Source organism: Danio rerio, chromosome 4, assembly GCF_052040795.2.
Source record: "Danio rerio strain M-AB ecotype USA chromosome 4, GRCz13ab, whole genome shotgun sequence".
NCBI classification, from domain to species: Eukaryota; Metazoa; Chordata; class Actinopteri; order Cypriniformes; family Danionidae; genus Danio; species Danio rerio.
Window position 1 is genome coordinate 36735363 of NC_141024.2, and position 23940 is coordinate 36759302.

The 23940-nt window shown below is 46.3% G+C and overlaps 1 long non-coding RNA gene and 29 other non-coding genes across 30 annotated transcripts in view; 29 read left to right on the plus strand and 1 right to left on the minus strand.

Moving 5' to 3' along the window:
• The window catches only part of LOC148680292 (uncharacterized), a 790608-nt gene that overhangs the window by 238999 nt on the left and 527669 nt on the right, over positions 1–23940 (minus strand). The window lies entirely within an intron of this gene.
• LOC137494696 (U6 spliceosomal RNA) lies at positions 193–299 on the plus strand. The gene has a single exon (XR_015489653.1). It is a non-coding gene; the product is annotated as a U6 spliceosomal RNA (small nuclear RNA).
• Positions 723–829, plus strand: LOC137494697 (U6 spliceosomal RNA). The gene has a single exon (XR_015489665.1). It is a non-coding gene; the product is annotated as a U6 spliceosomal RNA (small nuclear RNA).
• Positions 1253–1359, plus strand: LOC137494975 (U6 spliceosomal RNA). The gene has a single exon (XR_015485030.1). It is a non-coding gene; the product is annotated as a U6 spliceosomal RNA (small nuclear RNA).
• On the plus strand, positions 1780–1886 carry LOC137494698 (U6 spliceosomal RNA). Its single transcript, XR_015485083.1, has one exon. It is a non-coding gene; the product is annotated as a U6 spliceosomal RNA (small nuclear RNA).
• On the plus strand, positions 2309–2415 carry LOC137494699 (U6 spliceosomal RNA). Its single transcript, XR_015485109.1, has one exon. It is a non-coding gene; the product is annotated as a U6 spliceosomal RNA (small nuclear RNA).
• LOC137494537 (U6 spliceosomal RNA) lies at positions 2836–2942 on the plus strand. Its single transcript, XR_015489676.1, has one exon. It is a non-coding gene; the product is annotated as a U6 spliceosomal RNA (small nuclear RNA).
• Positions 3365–3471, plus strand: LOC137494879 (U6 spliceosomal RNA). Its single transcript, XR_015485112.1, has one exon. It is a non-coding gene; the product is annotated as a U6 spliceosomal RNA (small nuclear RNA).
• LOC137495058 (U6 spliceosomal RNA) lies at positions 3892–3998 on the plus strand. The gene has a single exon (XR_015485085.1). It is a non-coding gene; the product is annotated as a U6 spliceosomal RNA (small nuclear RNA).
• LOC137494700 (U6 spliceosomal RNA) lies at positions 4421–4527 on the plus strand. Its single transcript, XR_015484885.1, has one exon. It is a non-coding gene; the product is annotated as a U6 spliceosomal RNA (small nuclear RNA).
• Positions 4951–5057, plus strand: LOC137494849 (U6 spliceosomal RNA). Its single transcript, XR_015485147.1, has one exon. It is a non-coding gene; the product is annotated as a U6 spliceosomal RNA (small nuclear RNA).
• LOC137494976 (U6 spliceosomal RNA) lies at positions 5478–5584 on the plus strand. Its single transcript, XR_015489687.1, has one exon. It is a non-coding gene; the product is annotated as a U6 spliceosomal RNA (small nuclear RNA).
• LOC137494701 (U6 spliceosomal RNA) lies at positions 6005–6111 on the plus strand. Its single transcript, XR_015485086.1, has one exon. It is a non-coding gene; the product is annotated as a U6 spliceosomal RNA (small nuclear RNA).
• Positions 6534–6640, plus strand: LOC137495059 (U6 spliceosomal RNA). Its single transcript, XR_015485113.1, has one exon. It is a non-coding gene; the product is annotated as a U6 spliceosomal RNA (small nuclear RNA).
• LOC137494702 (U6 spliceosomal RNA) lies at positions 7061–7167 on the plus strand. The gene has a single exon (XR_015487854.1). It is a non-coding gene; the product is annotated as a U6 spliceosomal RNA (small nuclear RNA).
• Positions 7590–7696, plus strand: LOC137494704 (U6 spliceosomal RNA). The gene has a single exon (XR_015484886.1). It is a non-coding gene; the product is annotated as a U6 spliceosomal RNA (small nuclear RNA).
• On the plus strand, positions 8120–8226 carry LOC137494705 (U6 spliceosomal RNA). Its single transcript, XR_015485031.1, has one exon. It is a non-coding gene; the product is annotated as a U6 spliceosomal RNA (small nuclear RNA).
• On the plus strand, positions 8647–8753 carry LOC137494978 (U6 spliceosomal RNA). The gene has a single exon (XR_015489698.1). It is a non-coding gene; the product is annotated as a U6 spliceosomal RNA (small nuclear RNA).
• On the plus strand, positions 9174–9280 carry LOC137494706 (U6 spliceosomal RNA). Its single transcript, XR_015484758.1, has one exon. It is a non-coding gene; the product is annotated as a U6 spliceosomal RNA (small nuclear RNA).
• LOC137495027 (U6 spliceosomal RNA) lies at positions 9700–9806 on the plus strand. Its single transcript, XR_015485020.1, has one exon. It is a non-coding gene; the product is annotated as a U6 spliceosomal RNA (small nuclear RNA).
• LOC137494788 (U6 spliceosomal RNA) lies at positions 10229–10335 on the plus strand. The gene has a single exon (XR_015489700.1). It is a non-coding gene; the product is annotated as a U6 spliceosomal RNA (small nuclear RNA).
• LOC137495028 (U6 spliceosomal RNA) lies at positions 10759–10865 on the plus strand. Its single transcript, XR_015485021.1, has one exon. It is a non-coding gene; the product is annotated as a U6 spliceosomal RNA (small nuclear RNA).
• On the plus strand, positions 11286–11392 carry LOC137494707 (U6 spliceosomal RNA). The gene has a single exon (XR_015484569.1). It is a non-coding gene; the product is annotated as a U6 spliceosomal RNA (small nuclear RNA).
• Positions 11813–11919, plus strand: LOC137494708 (U6 spliceosomal RNA). Its single transcript, XR_015484759.1, has one exon. It is a non-coding gene; the product is annotated as a U6 spliceosomal RNA (small nuclear RNA).
• LOC137494709 (U6 spliceosomal RNA) lies at positions 12343–12449 on the plus strand. The gene has a single exon (XR_015484861.1). It is a non-coding gene; the product is annotated as a U6 spliceosomal RNA (small nuclear RNA).
• LOC137494710 (U6 spliceosomal RNA) lies at positions 12872–12978 on the plus strand. The gene has a single exon (XR_015487944.1). It is a non-coding gene; the product is annotated as a U6 spliceosomal RNA (small nuclear RNA).
• LOC137494711 (U6 spliceosomal RNA) lies at positions 13398–13504 on the plus strand. The gene has a single exon (XR_015484570.1). It is a non-coding gene; the product is annotated as a U6 spliceosomal RNA (small nuclear RNA).
• Positions 13925–14031, plus strand: LOC137494911 (U6 spliceosomal RNA). The gene has a single exon (XR_015484961.1). It is a non-coding gene; the product is annotated as a U6 spliceosomal RNA (small nuclear RNA).
• LOC137495026 (U6 spliceosomal RNA) lies at positions 14455–14561 on the plus strand. The gene has a single exon (XR_015485073.1). It is a non-coding gene; the product is annotated as a U6 spliceosomal RNA (small nuclear RNA).
• LOC137495065 (U6 spliceosomal RNA) lies at positions 20019–20125 on the plus strand. Its single transcript, XR_015485161.1, has one exon. It is a non-coding gene; the product is annotated as a U6 spliceosomal RNA (small nuclear RNA).

Below are 23940 nucleotides of genomic sequence, written 5' to 3' on the forward strand. Positions count from 1 at the left end.
TGACACTCTAATTTCCCCCTGTCCATAAACTTGGTGACCTACTGCATCAATCAGTGTGCCTAGCACTGACAGGGCCAAAGCTCTGTAGTGCACGGCATACAAGTGGGAACATGGCTCTCCAGGTCCCACCACCTTGGAGGAACATTGCTGGGACTCGAGGCGTACATATGCCCTGAGCCTGTCCTTTCGTCCGTGCTCGCTACGGTGGCACATATACTAAAATTGGATCGATACAGAGAAGATTAGCATGGCCCCTGCGAAAGGATGACACGCAAATCCGTGAAGCGCTCCATATTGCTGTTTTAGTGCGTGGGTAAAAGTACAGAAATGCAAAAAGACAAAAGGCTTTTCACGATTCCAAATGGTGCATGAGGATGAGTTTAGCAAATCGTGGGAGGTGCTGCTGGGTCAACTGGAAAGTCTACATGCATGGTGAAAACGAATGTGGGATGCTTTGATCATTTGTTTTGTTGTGCAACCAATGCACTTCCAAAGCCCTTGCTTTACTGGGACTTTGCCATAGGCTATCCTGACACTCTAATTTCCCCCTGTCCATAAACTTGGTGACCTACTGCATCAATCAGTGTGCCTAGCACTGACAGGGCCAAAGCTCTGTAGTGCACGGCATACAAGTGGGAACATGGCTCTCCAGGTCCCACCACCTTGGAGGAACATTGCTGGGACTCGAGGCGTACATATGCCCTGAGCCTGTCCACTCGTCCGTGCTCGCTACGGTGGCACATATACTAAAATTGGATCGATACAGAGAAGATTAGCATGGCCCCTGCGAAAGGATGACACGCAAATCCGTGAAGCGCTCCATATTGCTGTTTTAGTGCGTGGGTAAAAGTACAGAAATGCAAAAAGACAAAAGGCTTTTCACGATTCCAAATGGTGCATGAGGATGAGTTTAGCAAATCGTGGGAGGTGCTGCTGGGTCAACTGGAAAGTCTACATGCATGGTGAAAACGAATGTGGGATGCTTTGATCATTTGTTTTGTTGTGCAACCAATGCACTTCTAAAGCCCTTGCTTTACTGGGACTTTGCCATAGGCTATCCTGACACTCTAATTTCCCCCTGTCCATAAACTTGGTGACCTACTGCATCAATCAGTGTGCCTAGCACTGACAGGGCCAAAGCTCTGTAGTGCACGGCATACAAGTGGGAACATGGCTCTCCAGGTCCCACCACCTTGGAGGAACATTGCTGGGACTCGAGGCGTACATATGCCCTGAGCCTGACTGCTGATCTGTGCTCGCTACGGTGGCACATATACTAAAATTGGATCGATACAGAGAAGATTAGCATGGCCCCTGAGAAAGGATGACACGCAAATCCGTGAAGCGCTCCATATTGCTTTTTTAGTGCGTGGGTAAAAGTACAGAAATGAAAAAAGACAAAAGGCTTTTCACGTTTCCAAATGGTGCATGACGATGGGTTTAGCAAATCGTGGGAGGTGCTGCTGGGTCAACTGGAAAGTCTACATGCATGGTGAAAACGAATGTGGGATGCTTTGATCGTTTGTTTTGTTGTGCTAATGCACTTCCAAAGCCCTTGCTTTAGTGGGACTTTGCCATAGGCTATCCTGACACTCTAATTTCCCCCTGTCCATAAACTTGGTGACCTACGGCATCAATCAGTGTGCCTAGCACTGACAGGGCCAAAGCTCTGTAGTGCACGGCATACAAGTGGGAACATGGCTCTCCAGGTCCCACCACCTTGGAGGAACATTGCTGGGACTCGAGGCGTACATATGCCCTGAGCCTGTCCACTCGTCCGTGCTCGCTACGGTGGCACATATACTAAAATTGGATCGATACAGAGAAGATTAGCATGGCCCCTGCGAAAGGATGACACGCAAATCCGTCAAGCGCTCCATATTGCTGTTTTAGTGCGTGGGTAAAAGTACAGAAATGAAAAAGACAAAAGGCTTTTCACGATTCCAAATGGTGCATGAGGATGGGTTTAGCAAATCGTGGGAGGTGCTGCTGGGTCAACTGGAAAGTCTACATGCATGGTGAAAACGAATGTGGGATGCTTTGATCGTTTGCTTTGTTGTGCAACCAATGCACTTCCAAAGCCCTTGCTTTACTGGGACTTTGCCATAGGCTATCCTGACACTCTAATTTCCCCCTGTCCATAAACTTGGTGACCTACTGCATCAATCAGTGTGCCTAGCACTGACAGGGCCAAAGCTCTGTAGTGCACGGCATACAAGTGGGAACATGGCTCTCCAGGTCCCACCACCTTGGAGGAACATTGCTGGGACTCGAGGCGTACATATGCCCTGAGCCTGACTTCTGATCTGTACTCGTTACGGTGGCACATATACTAAAATTGGATCGAAACAGAGAAGATTAGCATGGCCCCTGCGAAAGGATGACACGCAAATCCGTGAAGCGCTCCATATTGCTGTTTTAGTGCGTGGGTAAAAGTACAGAAATGCAAAAAGACAAAAGGCTTTTCACGATTCCAAATGGTGCATGAGGATGGGTTTAGCAAATCGTGGGAGGTGCTGCTGGGTCAACTGGAAAGTCTGTATGCATGGTGAAAACGAATGTGGGATGCTTTGATCGTTTGTTTTGTTGTGCTAATGCACTTCCAAAGCCCTTGCTTTAGTGGGACTTTGCCATAGGCTATCCTGACACTCTAATTTCCCCCTGTCCATAAACTTGGTGACCTACTGCATCAATCAGTGTGCCTAGCACTGACAGGGCCAAAGCTCTGTAGTGCACGGCATACAAGTGGGAACATGGCTCTCCAGGTCCCACCACCTTGGAGGAACATTGCTGGGACTCGAGGCGTACATATGCCCTGAGCCTGTCCACTCGTCCGTGCTCGCTACGGTGGCACATATACTAAAATTGGATCGATACAGAGAAGATTAGCATGGCCCCTGCGAAAGGATGACACGCAAATCCGTGAAGCGCTCCATATTGCTGTTTTAGTGCGTGGGTAAAAGTACAGAAATGAAAAAGACAAAAGGCTTTTCACGATTCCAAATGGTGCATGAGGATGGGTTTAGCAAATCGTGGGAGGTGCTGCTGGGTCAACTGGAAAGTCTACATGCATGGTGAAAACGAATGTGGGATGCTTTGATCGTTTGCTTTGTTGTGCAACCAATGCACTTCCAAAGCCCTTGCTTTACTGGGACTTTGCCATAGGCTATCCTGACACTCTAATTTCCCCCTGTCCATAAACTTGGTGACCTACTGCATCAATCAGTGTGCCTAGCACTGACAGGGCCAAAGCTCTGTAGTGCACGGCATACAAGTGGGAACATGGCTCTCCAGGTCCCACCACCTTGGAGGAACATTGCTGGGACTCGAGGCGTACATATGCCCTGAGCCTGACTTCTGATCTGTACTCGCTACGGTGGCACATATACTAAAATTGGATCGAAACAGAGAAGATTAGCATGGCCCCTGCGAAAGGATGACACGCAAATCCGTGAAGCGCTCCATATTGCTGTTTTAGTGCGTGGGTAAAAGTACAGAAATGCAAAAAGACAAAAGGCTTTTCACGATTCCAAATGGTGCATGAGGATGGGTTTAGCAAATCGTGGGAGGTGCTGCTGGGTCAACTGGAAAGTCTGTATGCATGGTGAAAACGAATGTGGGATGCTTTGATCGTTTGTTTTGTTGTGCTAATGCACTTCCAAAGCCCTTGCTTTAGTGGGACTTTGCCATAGGCTATCCTGACACTCTAATTTCCCCCTGTCCATAAACTTGGTGACCTACTGCATCAATCAGTGTGCCTAGCACTGACAGGGCCAAAGCTCTGTAGTGCACGGCATACAAGTGGGAACATGGCTCTCCAGGTCCCACCACCTTGGAGGAACATTGCTGGGACTCGAGGCGTACATATGCCCTGAGCCTGTCCACTCGTCCGTGCTCGCTACGGTGGCACATATACTAAAATTGGATCGATACAGAGAAGATTAGCATGGCCCCTGCGAAAGGATGACACGCAAATCCGTCAAGCGCTCCATATTGCTGTTTTAGTGCGTGGGTAAAAGTACAGAAATGAAAAAGACAAAAGGCTTTTCACGATTCCAAATGGTGCATGAGGATGGGTTTAGCAAATCGTGGGAGGTGCTGCTGGGTCAACTGGAAAGTCTACATGCATGGTGAAAACGAATGTGGGATGCTTTGATCGTTTGCTTTGTTGTGCAACCAATGCACTTCCAAAGCCCTTGCTTTACTGGGACTTTGCCATAGGCTATCCTGACACTCTAATTTCCCCCTGTCCATAAACTTGGTGACCTACTGCATCAATCAGTGTGCCTAGCACTGACAGGGCCAAAGCTCTGTAGTGCACGGCATACAAGTGGGAACATGGCTCTCCAGGTCCCACCACCTTGGAGGAACATTGCTGGGACTCGAGGCGTACATATGCCCTGAGCCTGTCCAATCGTCCGTGCTCGCTACGGTGGCACATATACTAAAATTGGATCGATACAGAGAAGATTAGCATGGCCCCTGCGAAAGGATGACACGCAAATCCATGAAGCGCTCCATATTGCTGTTTTAGTGCGTGGGTAAAAGTACAGAAATGCAAAAAGACAAAAGGCTTTTCACGATTCCAAATGGTGCATGAGGATGGGTTTAGCAAATCGTGGGAGGTGCTGCTGGGTCAACTGGAAAGTCTACATGCATGGTGAAAACGAATGTGGGATGCTTTGATCATTTGTTTTGTTGTGCAACCAATGCACTTCCAAAGCCCTTGCTTTACTGGGACTTTGCCATAGGCTATCCTGACACTCTAATTTCCCCCTGTCCATAAACTTGGTGACCTACTGCATCAATCAGTGTGCCTAGCACTGACAGGGCCAAAGCTCTGTAGTGCACGGCATACAAGTGGGAACATGGCTCTCCAGGTCCCACCACCTTGGAGGAACATTGCTGGGACTCGAGGCGTACATATGCCCTGAGCCTGACTGCTGATCTGTGCTCGCTACGGTGGCACATATACTAAAATTGGATCGATACAGAGAAGATTAGCATGGCCCCTAAGAAAGGATGACACGCAAATCCGTGAAGCGCTCCATATTGCTTTTTTAGTGCGTGGGTAAAAGTACAGAAATGAAAAAAGACAAAAGGCTTTTCACGTTTCCAAATGGTGCATGACGATGGGTTTAGCAAATCGTGGGAGGTGCTGCTGGGTCAACTGGAAAGTCTACATGCATGGTGAAAACGAATGTGGGATGCTTTGATCGTTTGTTTTGTTGTGCTAATGCACTTCCAAAGCCCTTGCTTTACTGGGACTTTGCCATAGGCTATCCTGACACTCTAATTTCCCCCTGTCCATAAACTTGGTGACCTACTGCATCAATCAGTGTGCCTAGCACTGACAGGGCCAAAGCTCTGTAGTGCACGGCATACAAGTGGGAACATGGCTCTCCAGGTCCCACCACCTTGGAGGAACATTGCTGGGACTCGAGGCGTACATATGCCCTGAGCCTGTCCAATCGTCCGTGCTCGCTACGGTGGCACATATACTAAAATTGGATCGATACAGAGAAGATTAGCATGGCCCCTGCGAAAGGATGACACGCAAATCCGTGAAGCGCTCCATATTGCTGTTTTAGTGCGTGGGTAAAAGTACAGAAATGCAAAAAGACAAAAGGCTTTTCACGATTCCAAATGGTGCATGAGGATGGGTTTAGCAAATCGTGGGAGGTGCTGCTGGGTCAACTGGAAAGTCTACATGCATGGTGAAAACGAATGTGGGATGCTTTGATCGTTTGTTTTGTTGTGCTAATGCACTTCCAAAGCCCTTGCTTTAGTGGGACTTTGCCATAGGCTATCCTGACACTCTAATTTCCCCCTGTCCATAAACTTGGTGACCTACTGCATCAATCAGTGTGCCTAGCACTGACAGGGCCAAAGCTCTGTAGTGCACGGCATACAAGTGGGAACATGGCTCTCCAGGTCCCACCACCTTGGAGGAACATTGCTGGGACTCGAGGCGTACATATGCCCTGAGCCTGTCCACTCGTCCGTGCTCGCTACGGTGGCACATATACTAAAATTGGATCGATACAGAGAAGATTAGCATGGCCCCTGCGAAAGGATGACACGCAAATCCGTCAAGCGCTCCATATTGCTGTTTTAGTGCGTGGGTAAAAGTACAGAAATGAAAAAGACAAAAGGCTTTTCACGATTCCAAATGGTGCATGAGGATGGGTTTAGCAAATCGTGGGAGGTGCTGCTGGGTCAACTGGAAAGTCTACATGCATGGTGAAAACGAATGTGGGATGCTTTGATCGTTTGCTTTGTTGTGCAACCAATGCACTTCCAAAGCCCTTGCTTTACTGGGACTTTGCCATAGGCTATCCTGACACTCTAATTTCCCCCTGTCCATAAACTTGGTGACCTACTGCATCAATCAGTGTGCCTAGCACTGACAGGGCCAAAGCTCTGTAGTGCACGGCATACAAGTGGGAACATGGCTCTCCAGGTCCCACCACCTTGGAGGAACATTGCTGGGACTCGAGGCGTACATATGCCCTGAGCCTGACTTCTGATCTGTACTCGCTACGGTGGCACATATACTAAAATTGGATCGAAACAGAGAAGATTAGCATGGCCCCTGCGAAAGGATGACACGCAAATCCGTGAAGCGCTCCATATTGCTGTTTTAGTGCGTGGGTAAAAGTACAGAAATGCAAAAAGACAAAAGGCTTTTCACGATTCCAAATGGTGCATGAGGATGGGTTTAGCAAATCGTGGGAGGTGCTGCTGGGTCAACTGGAAAGTCTGTATGCATGGTGAAAACGAATGTGGGATGCTTTGATCGTTTGTTTTGTTGTGCTAATGCACTTCCAAAGCCCTTGCTTTAGTGGGACTTTGCCATAGGCTATCCTGACACTCTAATTTCCCCCTGTCCATAAACTTGGTGACCTACTGCATCAATCAGTGTGCCTAGCACTGACAGGGCCAAAGCTCTGTAGTGCACGGCATACAAGTGGGAACATGGCTCTCCAGGTCCCACCACCTTGGAGGAACATTGCTGGGACTCGAGGCGTACATATGCCCTGAGCCTGTCCACTCGTCCGTGCTCGCTACGGTGGCACATATAATAAAATTGGATCGATACAGAGAAGATTAGCATGGCCCCTGCGAAAGGATGACACGCAAATCCGTGAAGCGCTCCATATTGCTGTTTTAGTGCGTGGGTAAAAGTACAGAAATGAAAAAGACAAAAGGCTTTTCACGATTCCAAATGGTGCATGAGGATGGGTTTAGCAAATCGTGGGAGGTGCTGCTGGGTCAACTGGAAAGTCTACATGCATGGTGAAAACGAATGTGGGATGCTTTGATCGTTTGCTTTGTTGTGCAACCAATGCACTTCCAAAGCCCTTGCTTTACTGGGACTTTGCCATAGGCTATCCTGACACTCTAATTTCCCCCTGTCCATAAACTTGGTGACCTACTGCATCAATCAGTGTGCCTAGCACTGACAGGGCCAAAGCTCTGTAGTGCACGGCATACAAGTGGGAACATGGCTCTCCAGGTCCCACCACCTTGGAGGAACATTGCTGGGACTCGAGGCGTACATATGCCCTGAGCCTGTCCAATCGTCCGTGCTCGCTACGGTGGCACATATACTAAAATTGGATCGATACAGAGAAGATTAGCATGGCCCCTGCGAAAGGATGACACGCAAATCCATGAAGCGCTCCATATTGCTGTTTTAGTGCGTGGGTAAAAGTACAGAAATGCAAAAAGACAAAAGGCTTTTCACGATTCCAAATGGTGCATGAGGATGGGTTTAGCAAATCGTGGGAGGTGCTGCTGGGTCAACTGGAAAGTCTACATGCATGGTGAAAACGAATGTGGGATGCTTTGATCATTTGTTTTGTTGTGCAACCAATGCACTTCCAAAGCCCTTGCTTTACTGGGACTTTGCCATAGGCTATCCTGACACTCTAATTTCCCCCTGTCCATAAACTTGGTGACCTACTGCATCAATCAGTGTGCCTAGCACTGACAGGGCCAAAGCTCTGTAGTGCACGGCATACAAGTGGGAACATGGCTCTCCAGGTCCCACCACCTTGGAGGAACATTGCTGGGACTCGAGGCGTACATATGCCCTGAGCCTGACTGCTGATCTGTGCTCGCTACGGTGGCACATATACTAAAATTGGATCGATACAGAGAAGATTAGCATGGCCCCTGAGAAAGGATGACACGCAAATCCGTGAAGCGCTCCATATTGCTTTTTTAGTGCGTGGGTAAAAGTACAGAAATGAAAAAAGACAAAAGGCTTTTCACGTTTCCAAATGGTGCATGACGATGGGTTTAGCAAATCGTGGGAGGTGCTGCTGGGTCAACTGGAAAGTCTACATGCATGGTGAAAACGAATGTGGGATGCTTTGATCGTTTGTTTTGTTGTGCTAATGCACTTCCAAAGCCCTTGCTTTACTGGGACTTTGCCATAGGCTATCCTGACACTCTAATTTCCCCCTGTCCATAAACTTGGTGACCTACTGCATCAATCAGTGTGCCTAGCACTGACAGGGCCAAAGCTCTGTAGTGCACGGCATACAAGTGGGAACATGGCTCTCCAGGTCCCACCACCTTGGAGGAACATTGCTGGGACTCGAGGCGTACATATGCCCTGAGCCTGTCCAATCGTCCGTGCTCGCTACGGTGGCACATATACTAAAATTGGATCGATACAGAGAAGATTAGCATGGCCCCTGCGAAAGGATGACACGCAAATCCGTGAAGCGCTCCATATTGCTGTTTTAGTGCGTGGGTAAAAGTACAGAAATGCAAAAAGACAAAAGGCTTTTCACGATTCCAAATGGTGCATGAGGATGGGTTTAGCAAATCGTGGGAGGTGCTGCTGGGTCAACTGGAAAGTCTACATGCATGGTGAAAACGAATGTGGGATGCTTTGATCGTTTGTTTTGTTGTGCTAATGCACTTCCAAAGCCCTTGCTTTAGTGGGACTTTGCCATAGGCTATCCTGACACTCTAATTTCCCCCTGTCCATAAACTTGGTGACCTACTGCATCAATGAGTGTGCCTAGCACTGACAGGGCCAAAGCTCTGTAGTGCACGGCATACAAGTGGGAACATGGCTCTTCGGGTCCCACCACCTTGAAGGAACATTGCTGGGACTCGAGGCGTACATATGCCCTGAGCCTGACCGCTGGTCTGTGCTTGCTACGGTGGCACATATACTAAAATTGGATCGATACAGAGAAGATTAGCATGGCCCCTGCGAAAGGATGACACGCAAATCCGTGAAGCGCTCCATATTGCTGTTTTAGTGCGTGGGTAAAAGTACAGAAATGAAAAAAGACAAAAGGCTTTTCATGATTCCAAATGGTGCATGAGGATGGGTTTAGCAAATCGTGGGAGGTGCTGCTGGGTCAACTGGAAAGTCTACATGCATGGTGAAAACGAATGTGGGATGCTTTGATCATTTGTTTTGTTGTGCTAATGCACTTCCAAAGCCCTTGCTTTAGTGGGATTGCCATAGGCTATCCTGACACTCTAATTTCCCCCCCGTCCATAAACTTGGTGACCTACTGCATCAATCAGTGTGCCTAGCACTGACAGGGCCAAAGCTCTGTAGTGCACGGCATACAAGTGGGAACATGGCTCTCCAGGTCCCACCACCTTGGAGGAACATTGCTGGGACTCGAGGCGTACATATGCCCTGAGCCTGACTGCTGATCTGTGCTCGCTACGGCGGCACATATACTAAAATTGGATCGATACAGAGAAGATTAGCATGGCCCCTGAGAAAGGATGACACGCAAATCCGTGAAGCGCTCCATATTGCTTTTTTAGTGCGTGGGTAAAAGTACAGAAATGAAAAAAGACAAAAGGCTTTTCACGTTTCCAAATGGTGCATGACGATGGGTTTAGCAAATCGTGGGAGGTGCTGCTGGGTCAACTGGAAAGTCTACATGCATGGTGACAACGAATGTGGGATGCTTTGATCATTTGTTTTGTTGTGCTAATGCACTTCCAAAGCCCTTGCTTTAGTGGGATTGCCATAGGCTATCCTGACACTCTAATTTCCCCCCCCCCGTCCATAAACTTGGTGACCTACTGCATCAATCAGTGTGCCTAGCACTGACAGGGCCAAAGCTCTGTAGTGCACGGCATACAAGTGGGAACATGGCTCTCCGGTTCCCACCACCCTGGAGGAACATTGCTGGGACTCGAGGCGTACATATGCCCTGAGCCTGACCACTGGTCTGTGCTCGCTACGGTGGCACATATACTAAAATTGGATCGATACAGAGAAGATTAGCATGGCCCCTGCGAAAGGATGACACGCAAATCCGTGAAGCGCTCCATATTGCTGTTTTAGTGCGTGGGTAAAAGTACAGAAATGCAAAAAGACAAAAGGCTTTTCACGATTCCAAATGATGCATGAGGATGGGTTTAGCAAATCGTGGGAGGTGCTGCTGGGTCAACTGGAAAGTCTACATGCATGGTGAAAACGAATGTGGGATGCTTTGATCGTTTGCTTTGTTGTGCAACCAATGCACTTCCAAAGCCCTTGCTTTACTGGGACTTTGTCATAGGCTATCCTGACACTCTAATTTCCCCCTGTCCATAAACTTGGTGACCTACTGCATCAATCAGTGTGCCTAGCACTGACAGGGCCAAAGCTCTGTAGTGCACGGCATACAAGTGGGAACATGGCTCTCCAGGTCCCACCACCTTGGAGGAACATTGCTGGGACTCGAGGCGTACATATGCCCTGAGCCTGACTGCTGATCTGTGCTCGCTACGGCGGCACATATACTAAAATTGGATCGATACAGAGAAGATTAGCATGGCCCCTGAGAAAGGATGACACGCAAATCCGTGAAGCGCTCCATATTGCTTTTTTAGTGCGTGGGTAAAAGTACAGAAATGAAAAAAGACAAAAGGCTTTTCACGTTTCCAAATGGTGCATGACGATGGGTTTAGCAAATCGTGGGAGGTGCTGCTGGGTCAACTGGAAAGTCTACATGCATGGTGAAAACGAATGTGGGATGCTTTGATCGTTTGTTTTGTTGTGCTAATGCACTTCCAAAGCCCTTGCTTTACTGGGACTTTGCCATAGGCTATCCTGACACTCTAATTTCCCCCTGTCCATAAACTTGGTGACCTACTGCATCAATCAGTGTGCCTAGCACTGACAGGGCCAAAGCTCTGTAGTGCACGGCATACAAGTGGGAACATGGCTCTCCAGGTCCCACCACCTTGGAGGAACATTGCTGGGACTCGAGGCGTACATATGCCCTGAGCCTGCCCAATCGTCCGTGCTCGCTACGGTGGCACATATACTAAAATTGGATCGATACAGAGAAGATTAGCATGGCCCCTGCGAAAGGATGACACGCAAATCCGTGAAGCGCTCCATATTGCTTTTTTAGTGCGTGGGTAAAAGTACAGAAATGCAAAAAGACAAAAGGCTTTTCACGATTCCAAATGGTGCATGAGGATGGGTTTAGCAAATCGTGGGAGGTGCTGCTGGGTCAACTGGAAAGTCTACATGCATGGTGAAAACGAATGTGGGATGCTTTGATCGTTTGTTTTGTTGTGCTAATGCACTTCCAAAGCCCTTGCTTTACTGGGACTTTGCCATAGGCTATCCTGACACTCTAATTTCCCCCTGTCCATAAACTTGGTGACCTACTGCATCAATCAGTGTGCCTAGCACTGACAGGGCCAAAGCTCTGTAGTGCACGGCATACAAGTGGGAACATGGCTCTTCGGGTCCCACCACCTTGAAGGAACATTGCTGGGACTCGAGGCGTACATATGCCCTGAGCCTGACCGCTGGTCTGTGCTTGCTACGGTGGCACATATACTAAAATTGGATCGATACAGAGAAGATTAGCATGGCCCCTGCGAAAGGATGACACGCAAATCCGTGAAGCGCTCCATATTGCTGTTTTAGTGCGTGGGTAAAAGTACAGAAATGAAAAAAGACAAAAGGCTTTTCATGATTCCAAATGGTGCATGAGGATGGGTTTAGCAAATCGTGGGAGGTGCTGCTGGGTCAACTGGAAAGTCTACATGCATGGTGAAAATGAATGTGGGATGCTTTGATCGTTTGCTTTGTTGTGCAACCAATGCACTTCCAAAGCCCTTGCTTTACTGGGACTTTGTCATAGGCTATCCTGACACTCTAATTTCCCCCTGTCCATAAACTTGGTGACCTACTGCATCAATCAGTGTGCCTAGCACTGACAGGGCCAAAGCTCTGTAGTGCACGGCATACAAGTGGGAACATGGCTCTCCAGGTCCCACCACCTTGGAGGAACATTGCTGGGACTCGAGGCGTACATATGCCCTGAGCCTGTCCACTCGTCCGTGCTCGCTATGGTGGCACATATACTAAAATTGGATCGATACAGAGAAGATTAGCATGGCCCCTGCGAAAGGATGACACGCAAATCCGTGAAGCGCTCCATATTGCTGTTTTAGTGCGTGGGTAAAAGTACAGAAATGAAAAAGACAAAAGGCTTTTCACGATTCCAAATGGTGCATGAGGATGGGTTTAGCAAATCGTGGGAGGTGCTGCTGGGTCAACTGGAAAGTCTACATGCATGGTGAAAACGAATGTGGGATGCTTTGATCGTTTGCTTTGTTGTGCAACCAATGCACTTCCAAAGCCCTTGCTTTACTGGGACTTTGCCATAGGCTATCCTGACACTCTAATTTCCCCCTGTCCATAAACTTGGTGACCTACTGCATCAATCAGTGTGCCTAGCACTGACAGGGCCAAAGCTCTGTAGTGCACGGCATACAAGTGGGAACATGGCTCTTCGGGTCCCACCACCTTGAAGGAACATTGCTGGGACTCGAGGCGTACATATGCCCTGAGCCTGACTGCTGATCTGTGCTCGCTACGGTGGCACATATACTAAAATTGGATCGATACAGAGAAGATTAGCATGGCCCCTGCGAAAGGATGACACGCAAATCCGTGAAGCGCTCCATATTGCTGTTTTAGTGCGTGGGTAAAAGTACAGAAATGAAAAAAGACAAAAGGCTTTTCATGATTCCAAATGGTGCATGAGGATGGGTTTAGCAAATCGTGGGAGGTGCTGCTGGGTCAACTGGAAAGTCTACATGCATGGTGAAAACGAATGTGGGATGCTTTGATCATTTGTTTTGTTGTGCTAATGCACTTCCAAAGCCCTTGCTTTAGTGGGATTGCCATAGGCTATCCTGACACTCTAATTTCCCCCCCGTCCATAAACTTGGTGACCTACTGCATCAATCAGTGTGCCTAGCACTGACAGGGCCAAAGCTCTGTAGTGCACGGCATACAAGTGGGAACATGGCTCTCCGGTTCCCACCACCCTGGAGGAACATTGCTGGGACTCGAGGCGTACATATGCCCTGAGCCTGACCACTGGTCTGTGCTCGCTACGGTGGCACATATACTAAAATTGGATCGATACAGAGAAGATTAGCATGGCCCCTGCGAAAGGATGACACGCAAATCCGTGAAGCGCTCCATATTGCTGTTTTAGTGCGTGGGTAAAAGTACAGAAATGCAAAAAGACAAAAGGCTTTTCACGATTCCAAATGGTGCATGAGGATGGGTTTAGCAAATCGTGGGAGGTGCTGCTGGGTCAACTGGAAAGTCTACATGCATTGTGAAAACGAATGTGGGATGCTTTGATCGTTTGTTTTGTTGTGCTAATGCACTTCCAAAGCCCTTGCTTTAGTGGGACTTTGCCATAGGCTATCCTGACACTCTAATTTCCCCCTGTCCATAAACTTGGTGACCTACTGCATCAATCAGTGTGCCTAGCACTGACAGGGCCAAAGCTCTGTAGTGCACGGCATACAAGTGGGAACATGGCTCTCCAGGTCCCACCACCTTGGAGGAACATTGCTGGGACTCGAGGCGTACATATGCCCTGAGCCTGTCCACTTGTCAGTGCTTGCTACAGTGGCACATATACTAAAATTGGATAGATACAGAGAAGATTAGCATGGCCCCTGCGAAAGGATGACACGCAAATCCGTGAAGTGCTCCATATTGCTGTTTTAGTGCGTGGGTAAAAGTACAGAAATGAAAAAAGACAAAAGGCTTTTCACGATTCCAAATGGTGCATGAGGATGGGTTTAGCAAATCGTGGGAGGTGCTGCTGGGTCAACTGGAAAGTCTGTATGCATGGTGAAAACGAATGTGGGATGCTTTGATCGTTTGCTTTGTTGTGCAACCAATGCACTTCCAAAGCCCTTGCTTTACTGGGACTTTGCCATAGGCTATCGTGACACTCTAATTTCCCCCTGTCCATAAACTTGGTGACCTACTGCATCAATCAGTGTGCCTAGCACTGACAGGGCCAAAGCTCTGTAGTGCACGGCATACAAGTGGGAACATGGCTCTCCAGGTCCCACCACCTTGGAGGAACATTGCTGGGACTCGAGGCGTACATATGCCCTGAGCCTGACTGATGATCTGTGCTCGCTACGGTGGCACATATACAAAAATTTGATCGATACAGAGAAGATTAGCATGGCCCCTGCGAAAGGATGACACGCAAATCCGTGAAGCGCTCCATATTGCTTTTTTAGTGCGTGGGTAAAAGTACAGAAGTGAAGTTTATGTTTAAACAAATTTCGAGAGGATCACGTGCTTATGATTGCTAGCAGCTGACCCGCATTATCCAATTCACTACGATCCAATCAGATGACTCCTAAACTACTATAAATACCCTGGGGTTTATTCCATTGCTATCTTCGTTTGGAAGAGGCAGCTTCACTGTAGCTAGCTCCGTTGAAGAACCAACTCTGTACCAGCATGGACAACCAAAGCAGCTACCAGCTACCATCTACCAGCTACAATCTACCAGCTACCATCTACAAATTACCAGCTATAATCTACAAGCTACTAGCTATAATTTACAAGCTACAATCTACAGCAGCAGCAGCAACAACTGCAGAAACAACAAATGCAGCAACAACAACAACTACTACTATTACTACTTCAAAAAAACTCCAACAATTGCATCAACAACTTCAACAAAACATCAAACCTTCCACTTCAACGCATCTGCTGTGTCTTCAACCATATTCTCCAGCAAATGACAGCCAAAACTCCAAAGCCATTGCAATGAAACTGAACCATTACCTTTTTCCTAGCGGTGCACATGCTATGCACATGAAGGGAAGCTTTGCAATATAACTTTACCAAACATTTAGACTAAAACATTTTTAAATCTTTTGAATAACAAGACTAACGTAAACAATGATACTTGCCTCTTGCCCGTCCACTGACTCATAACATTTAACAGCTTGTTTGCTGGAATGTTCAGCAGAGCAACAGCTCAAGTCATAAACAATGGTGAACTTGATCAACAAAATGGCCGCCGGGCTCTTTCACCTTTGGCACGCTTGACTGGCTCTCCTCTAAGCCAATAGCTGTAAGGAAAAGCGCCACCATCCAATAAGCTCTCTGGAGAAGGTCCCGCCCTCTCTCTTGACTTTGTTGCAAGTCTTATGAACGAATTTGGGCCGGACCCGCTTGTGAATGAAGTTAAGATACCAACAAATGTTTTTCATGGATTAAAGTAAAGCCAATTACTAACATTCCATTCACAGTTTTACTAAGTGGTGACATCGCAATTGAAGTCTTATAGAGTTCAGAGTTTGATGTTAGTAATAAAAAAAAAATAATAATAAAAATAAATAAATAAATAAATAAATAAAATAAAATAAAATAAATAAATTAAAAAAAAAAAAAAAAAAGATTTATACTCAGAGCACTGAGGTCTAATTACACTAGACCAGTTACTCATTTATTCATACACTAGTGTCTTATGTAAGCTTATAATGGCAAGTCAGTTTGATGTGAAACAGCAACAAAACAAACTTCCCGATTGGCTGCTATGAATAGGAGGACATTTCTGACAACGGATCTTCAATAAACACTTCCAGGACCACCAGACAAACCATACCCCCTATCCTCAGCTCTCCATCCATTTGCCATTCTGAGGGGAGATGAATGCTCACCTCTACCATCCTTGCACGTAGCGACATCAAGCTATCAGACCTTGCATTAATAAAAAGACCATGACATTTGGCTGCAGAACCTGACCCTCATCCAACCCATTACATTTTATATGCTCTTCAAATACAATCACACTCTACATAAAGGATGCATTTCCACTCACATGGCTCACATCCTCGATGCCATATTTCTCAAATTGCTTTGAATTACATTGTCACCCTGATACTAACTTCTGATTTCTGATTTCAGGTCTAACCCAAGAGGTTCGGCAGCTTTTACCAAGGTCACTGGTTTGCTTCAACGTGGCCCCCGCAGATGTTCAGTCTACCCAGAAATCAGCAATCATCTGCGCTTTCGAACTCTACCCCAAAGTCGCAGCAGCGCTTTTATGGGGAGATGAATGGTCCGCCTCTAGCATTCTCGTTCATTGCGACAACGAAGCCACCGTTTATTGCATTAATAAAGGATGCTCGCACGCACTTCCAATTATGCTCTTACTAAGATGCCTCGTTTGGACGGCAGCCAAAAAGCAATTCATTATGACTGCTAGACATGTTCCAGTTTGCAAAAATCAAATTGCTAATTCTCTCTCTCGCTTTCTTTTCCAGAAATTTCGGCTCTTGGTACTGGAAGCAGACCAGCATCCAACACCTGTTCCACTCTATTCACAAATTATATTGCCATAAAACTTCCATATTCGCACACTGCGCAAAGGATACCTCTCACTCCACACAGCCCGTACACTAGACGCCATGTTTACCCTGGCTTTTTGGCTTCCTGAGGTGTTCAGAAATGGCTATCTCATCCAATTTCAATCCCGCAATACACCCCACTATATTTGATCTAACACTGCTGAATGCTGAAACACTCGCCTTTTTCATTAAGCAAAGCAAAACAGATCAGACAAGCAAAGGGCATTTTATTTTCATTTTTAAAATTTTTCCCCCACACAGCCATTCCAAACTCTCCTAGCTTTCTCCATTCAAGGAGAGCAAAGGAGCCTGACCCACATGCCCCATTTTTACTGATGACGCTAACCGTCCAGTAACTCGTTTTTGGTTTCAAAAACATCTGAAAGAAGTCCTCCGCCTTTCGGGCGTTTACCCCGAATTATATTCCAGCCACTCATTTAGAATTGGCGCAGCCACCACAGCAGCTCACAAAGGTCTATCCTCGCACCAAATCCAGACCCTAGGCCGCTGGTCTTCAGATGCCTTCAAGCTTACATTCGCCTCAGCCGATCCCACCTCAAGACAGCCCAGCTAGCCCTAACCAGCTAAATTCCAAACTCCAACTAGGGGTACGAGCTCGACCCTAAATAGGCTGGAGTACGTGTGTGTGTGTGCTTGTGTATGGGTGTGCATGGGAATGTGTGTGATTGCTCGCGCAAATACAGCGTGCGTTTGCACACGTATACATGCTTGTTTGCACGCGGATATGTATATAGGTGCGGGCGTACGTCTAAGTATGCATATGTACGTGCAAGCAAATGAGTATGTGAGGCATTACATGTTGTGCAGGTTGCATGTATGCTCTTAACTTTCCTTTCAAACCTACTATGCTCTTTCCCTCACCATGCTCCGACCCCCGCAGGGGTCCAATCCGAGTTTCGACTCTCGCGAGTCACCCCTAGCCCATCCCCGGCCACCCCTTCACTACCACCTCCAGTAAGAGCCTGCACTACCCCCTCCCTCTTCCCGACTCTTACTGCCCCCCCCCATAGCTCTGACCCCCGCAGGGGTCGCGCTGAGCTTCGACTCTCGCAAGAGTCACCATTTGCGCCGCCCCACCCAGGCCATTAGAAATGGTATGTACGCGCATGTTATGCGCATGCATCCGATGTATACCTGTTCCGATGCGTGTGCATGCACATGCCGAAACAGGAATAGACGCACGTGCATGCTCACGCACGCAGGTTATTCCCTCTCTCCTTTTCTTTCTTTGGCGTCGAGTTCCTCCGCCCTCTCTTTTCTTCCTTTCTCATAGGCCATCAATCCTCAGCTCTAACTCCCGCAGGAGTGACTAAAACGAGCTTCGACTCTCGCAAGAGTCCCGCCCCGGCCACCTCCTGCTGCAGTCTCCACCGCCCCCTCCCTTTCCCAGACTTCAGCAGGAGAAATGCCCACAGCAGCTCTGACCCCCGCAGGGGTCGCTCCGAGCTTCGACTCTCGCAAGAGTCAATCACCGCCCATGCCCGGCCCTTACTATGTAATAACCATATATATTCATATATATTTATATATGCATATATACTCCTATATTCTCCTTTTCTTCTTTCTGGCGTCGAGATTCTCCGCCTGGCAATTATTTGCCCCTTCTTTCTTCCTTACAGCGTGAGTGCTTCCGCTACTTTTACCCTTCTCTGATCTTCCCCCTTATCTCCTTACCCTCCTATTTCCTCAAATTCTTTTCCAGCGTTGAGTTCTCCGCTAACTGTCTTTCTTTCAGCGTCACTCTTTCGCTATGTTCTTCCTTCCGCTTAGGCCCTCAATCCTCAGCTCTAGCTCCCGCAGGGGCGACTAAAAAGAGCTTCAACTCCTGCCGGAGTTCAGGCCCTGGCCACCTCCCACCCACTCATACAAGAGTCTCCACCGCCCAAATCTTCCTGACTCTTGCTTGAGCAAACTAACCCCAGCTCCCACCCCCGCAGGGGTGTATATATTTGAGCCTTGACTCCCGCGGAGTCAATCCAGCCCTGCCCTCACCCCGCCTAGGCTCTAGCAGTCTACTTTGCTCTGCTCCCTTAGAAGCTTCTCTTCCTAAGCTATCAACGCTATATCCAGCAGCCGGATATGGCTTGTTACACCTGCTTTTTGGGGGGCTCTTCAATACGCGGCTGCTGTCCCGAGCTATTCAAAGGCATTTTGGGGAGTTCTCGAGATCTACCTGAGCTCAAACTCCCCTCCCGCTTTGCAACGGGAGGGAGCCCTGGGCTCGAGGATCTCATGAGCTCAGGGCTCTCTCCCGGGACAGCATGCCAAACAAGCTTATAATTAATCATCAGCTAAGTGTGAACTCTTGAAGTGAAGTTTATGTATAAACAAATTTCGAGAGGATCACGTGCTTATGATTGCTAGCAGCTGACCAGCATTATCCAATTCACTACGATCCAATCAGATGACTCCTAAACTACTATAAATACCCTGGGGTTTATTCCATTGCTATCTTCGTTTTGAAGAGTCCCCCCTTCCTCCCCTACGCCTCCTTCTTAGACGGGTGACACGGTGGCCCAGTGCCTAGCACTGTCGCCTCACAGCAAGAATGTCTCTGGTTCCTGGCTTTACCAAAACTAGCAGACATTTCTGTGCGGAGTTTTGCACTTCTCCCCGTGCTCACGTGGGTTTCCCCCGGGTTCCCCGGTTTCCTCCCACCGCCTAAAAACATGCAATTAAGTCAATTGAACAAGCCAAATTGTCAACATAGACACGCTCCTAGTTAGTAATTAGTTTCAAGAGCATTCACTTGCTACAGCAGGGGAGTTCTCGAGATCTACCTGAGCTCAAACTCCCCTCCCGCTTTGCAACGGGAGGGAGCCCTGGGCTCGAGGATCTCATGAGCTCAGGGCTCTCTCCCGGGACAGCATGCCAAACAAGCTTATAATTAATCATCAGCTAAGTGTGAACTCTTGAAATGAAAAAAGACAAAAGGCTTTTCACGTTTCCAAATGGTGCATGACGATGGGTTTAGCAAATCGTGGGAGGTGCTGCTGGGTCAACTGGAAAGTCTACATGCATGGTGAAAACGAATGTGGGATGCTTTGATCGTTTGCTTTGTTGTGCAACCAATGCACTTCCAAAGCCCTTGCTTTACTGGGACTTTGCCATAGGCTATCCTGACACTCTAATTTCCCCCTGTCCATAAACTTGGTGACCTACTGCATCAATCAGTGTGCCTAGCACTGACAGGGCCAAAGCTCTGTAGTGCACGGCATACAAGTGGGAACATGGCTCTCTAGGTCCCACCACCTTGGAGGAACATTGCTGGGACTCGAGGCGTACATATGCCCTGAGCCTAAGTGCTTGCTATGGTGGCACATATACTAAAATTGGGTCGATACAGAGAAGATTAGCATGGCCCCTGAGATAGGATGACACGCAAATCCGTGAAGTGCTCCATATTGCTGTTTTAGTGCGTGGGTAAAAGTACAGAAATGAAAAAAGACAAAAGGCTTTTCACGATTCCAAATGGTGCATGAGGATGGGTTTAGCAAATCGTGGGAGGTGCTGCTGGGTCAACTGGAAAGTCTACATGCATGGTGAAAACGAATGTGGGATGCTTTGATCGTTTGCTTTGTTGTGCAACCAATGCACTTCCAAAGCCCTTGCTTTACTGGGACTTTGCCATAGGCTATCCTGACACTCTAATTTCCCCCTGTCCATAAACTTGGTGACCTACTGCATCAATCAGTGTGCCTAGCACTGACAGGGCCAAAGCTCTGTAAAGCACGGGATACAAGTGGGAACATGGCTCTAGGATAGAAAGGAGAAAAGACAAAAGGTTTTTTACGATTCCAAATGGTGCATGAGCAGGGTTTTAGCTGTTGGGATAGTTTACAGTTTAACCCAAAGAATGACCAGTCTGATAGATGAAGAAGAGCTAGAGTCAGAGATTCAAATAAATAAATAAATCAAGTTTACCTAAGACAGTTTGCAGTTTCATCATCAGAAGCCAGCTTCAACACTCGCAATAAGTTCCTAGGCTGCTCTGCTTACAATCACCAATCAATAACAATTATACTCTGACATAATGTCATTTCCAACTGAACACTGTGATTATCAGTTTTCATGGAACAGGCAGATAGCAGCTCATAGCTGATATCTAATGAGAGAGAAAGAGAGTTTTGAGCAATCCAGAACTGTTAATGTATGTTTACTCAATTTAAACATACATTAAACATAACATTAACTTCAATAACATAATTTTATTGTAATCTTTTACTCAAGCCCGTCCTAAAACATATAAAACAGAGTTGACATGCTTTTTCAAAGTAATGCTGTTACAGTCAACAACAGTTTTAGATCTTTCAGGGGTTAACTGCATCCATCAAAGTATTATTTCAACCCCCATTTATGTTACTTATATATTACTAAAAATATTTAAATCCAACCATAAAGCTGCTTGTTTGCACAGACTTACATGGCACATTTTTTATACAGACATGTCTCTGTTACTTTTACAGCCAAAAGTCAAAAGTCATGGTGAGGGCTAAATCAAGATAGCAGTGCACTCACACAGAATATTATCTTCTAAGACAAAACATACGCTATTCTTTACTCCCATAATGTTACTGTCAGTTTCTGTGCTTAGTTTTTGGCTACTAGACACTTAATATTTAGATTTTAGCTTTTCATTGACAATTAATTGCCAAAGGCATTTTTTATCTTAAAATCGGTTCTAAAATCATTTTAAACCTAAGAGCTTAGCTGAGCCATTTACTGCATTCTGCTCTCATCTGTTTCTTTTTATATCAGAGTTTAACACCAAAAGCAACAAGAAATTGAGAATGAAATCTTACTAACAGCGCTTAGCTTTTGCTTGATTAATCTGCAAACCATCCCAAGATGTGGAAACTGTCCAGATCGGTCCAATCAAGTTAGGGTCATATTTTTTTTCGGGATTGCTCCTGGTGCATTATTGATCAATCAACCTCGCCCTAATATTTCTAGGTTTCTTGTCTGACTTTTGTGGCCACTACTATCTAATGGATACCGATTAAGATGTTATTTAAGAATTTATTTATTTATTTAACTATTTCTTTCCCTAATAATCTGACCTACTCTATTCTTAGGATTCGGGCCCTTTTGTCTGTGAAACAGCAAGATAGCAGTGGTGGAACTAATTACAATCTCGGGTTAATTTAGTCCACTACTAAATAAACCAGTCCAAGTTTTATCCCCGAGAATGTCCTAAAAGCCTCTTACACACCCGTCACTGAGTACTTAACTCTGGGTGGAGGAGGTACACCCCTCAACTACTGTTATACTTATTACTATCGTTATAGGTGTACCGCAAAATGCACCAGCTCACAAGGGGATTCCACACAAATCTACCACAAAATTTTGCCTTTCATTCACGTCTGAATGAGAACCCAACAGCGTTCCGTTACTACCCACTACTCCACAGACCATCCCTAGTCTATAATATTTTAAATCTTTCTACATTTCTTTTTGTTGATTGATCAATGGTGTCACCAGTAAACAAGTGCCACGCGTCCTCCACCAAAACTGTAGGGATAGTATACAGTTTAACCCAAAGAATGACCAGTCAGGTATAAAAAAAAGAGCCAGAGTCAGAGATTTAAATAAATAAATCAAGTTTACAGAAGATAGTTTGCAGTTTCATCAGCTGAAACCAGCTTCAACTCTCGCAATGAGTTCCTAGGCCGCTCTGCTTACAATCACCAATCAATAACAATTATACTCTCACATAACGTCATTAACTGCGTCATACATATAGGTGTTCTAGCCTGATTGGTTAAAACACAGATAGACTAGGAGAATTTCCACGTGGGGTTTGTGCGTATATTCTGAACAATATCTTAAAGGTGCAGTAGGTGATCTGTCAAAATGCTAACCGCTTAGCATATTATCTTTGGACGGCGGCGAGGGACTGTGATTTAAAGCCACACCCCCTGAAATCGCGAACGCGCACACCGCGTACAACAGCAGACAGACAACCCCACTAGTTCATGTCATTTGCCAGTTAGTTAGTGCCAGCGCCATGCAAGAATTACATTTATTACTTAACCACACTTACATGCTATTTCAGAGTGAATATTCAGAGTAGCGATAAACAGTATAGGAAGGCTGTCATTGTTCAAAAATGACCAAACGTAAATATAAAAGCAACTTCAGCTCAATAAAGCAGGTTAGGCTGAAAAGCGCTATTTGCTGATGTTTTGTTGTTGAACTAAATATAAATATTTCTATAAATCATTATCAATGCTGTCAAATGACCTTATGAAACTGAAAATAATCACATCAATATTTCACCGCGAGATTTCAGTGGCTGAACAACACGTCTGTGCATATAAGTCATTCATAACACAACACAATCTAACATCAGCTTAGCCTGACTAAAATAGTTTTAAAACAGAACATTACCTCCCTAATAGTAATACTTCCGCCATGGTGTTGTCCTTCCTTCAGCGTGCTAAAGTAACACCAATATTAATTCAAGTTTTTAAAAGTTTTAATTCAGCATTTGATTTCTCCCGGTCCGTCTCGGGACCGCGCACGGTCGCTTATACAGACGGGCACACGCTAATGGCGGATATGCGTGAACAGATGCACAGAAGTCCGAATCTACATTTGCTGACAGACAGCATGACCTGCTTATCGGAATTATGGGAGATGACAGTCCGACTCTATTTAATTGGATTAACATTTTTTAGTTTTATGCTTTACCCAGAATATAAAAATACATATAAACACATTTAGATCATTTACTGTAATCATTACTATTGGACAGTGAAGAGACTTTTAACCAGAACAAAAATTAGTGATTGTCTTCAGAAATTCAGTTTCTGAAGATAATCACCTACTGCACGTTTAAGCATAAACGTCAGACATCCCTTAGACTGATTAAAGCTGACTCCAGACCTGTGAAACGGATCAACAATCAAATAGAACACACACTCTTAAAGTATAATCTGTTACTTATTCAAGGCTGAGTGTACTCTCAGCCATCTTTATCAAAACTGGTTAAAAATTGGTATAGTAGGAGTTACTTGGAGTAACGATTGATGACCAACTAAACTTCTCTGACCACATCTCTAGAACTGCTCGATCGTGCAGATTCACACTCTATAACATCAGAAAGATCCGACCCTTCTTATCTGAACATGCAGCTCAACTCCTTGTTCAAGCTCTTGTTCTCTCCAAACTGGATTACTGTAACTCTCTACTAGCTGGGCTTCCAGCTAACTCTATCAAGCC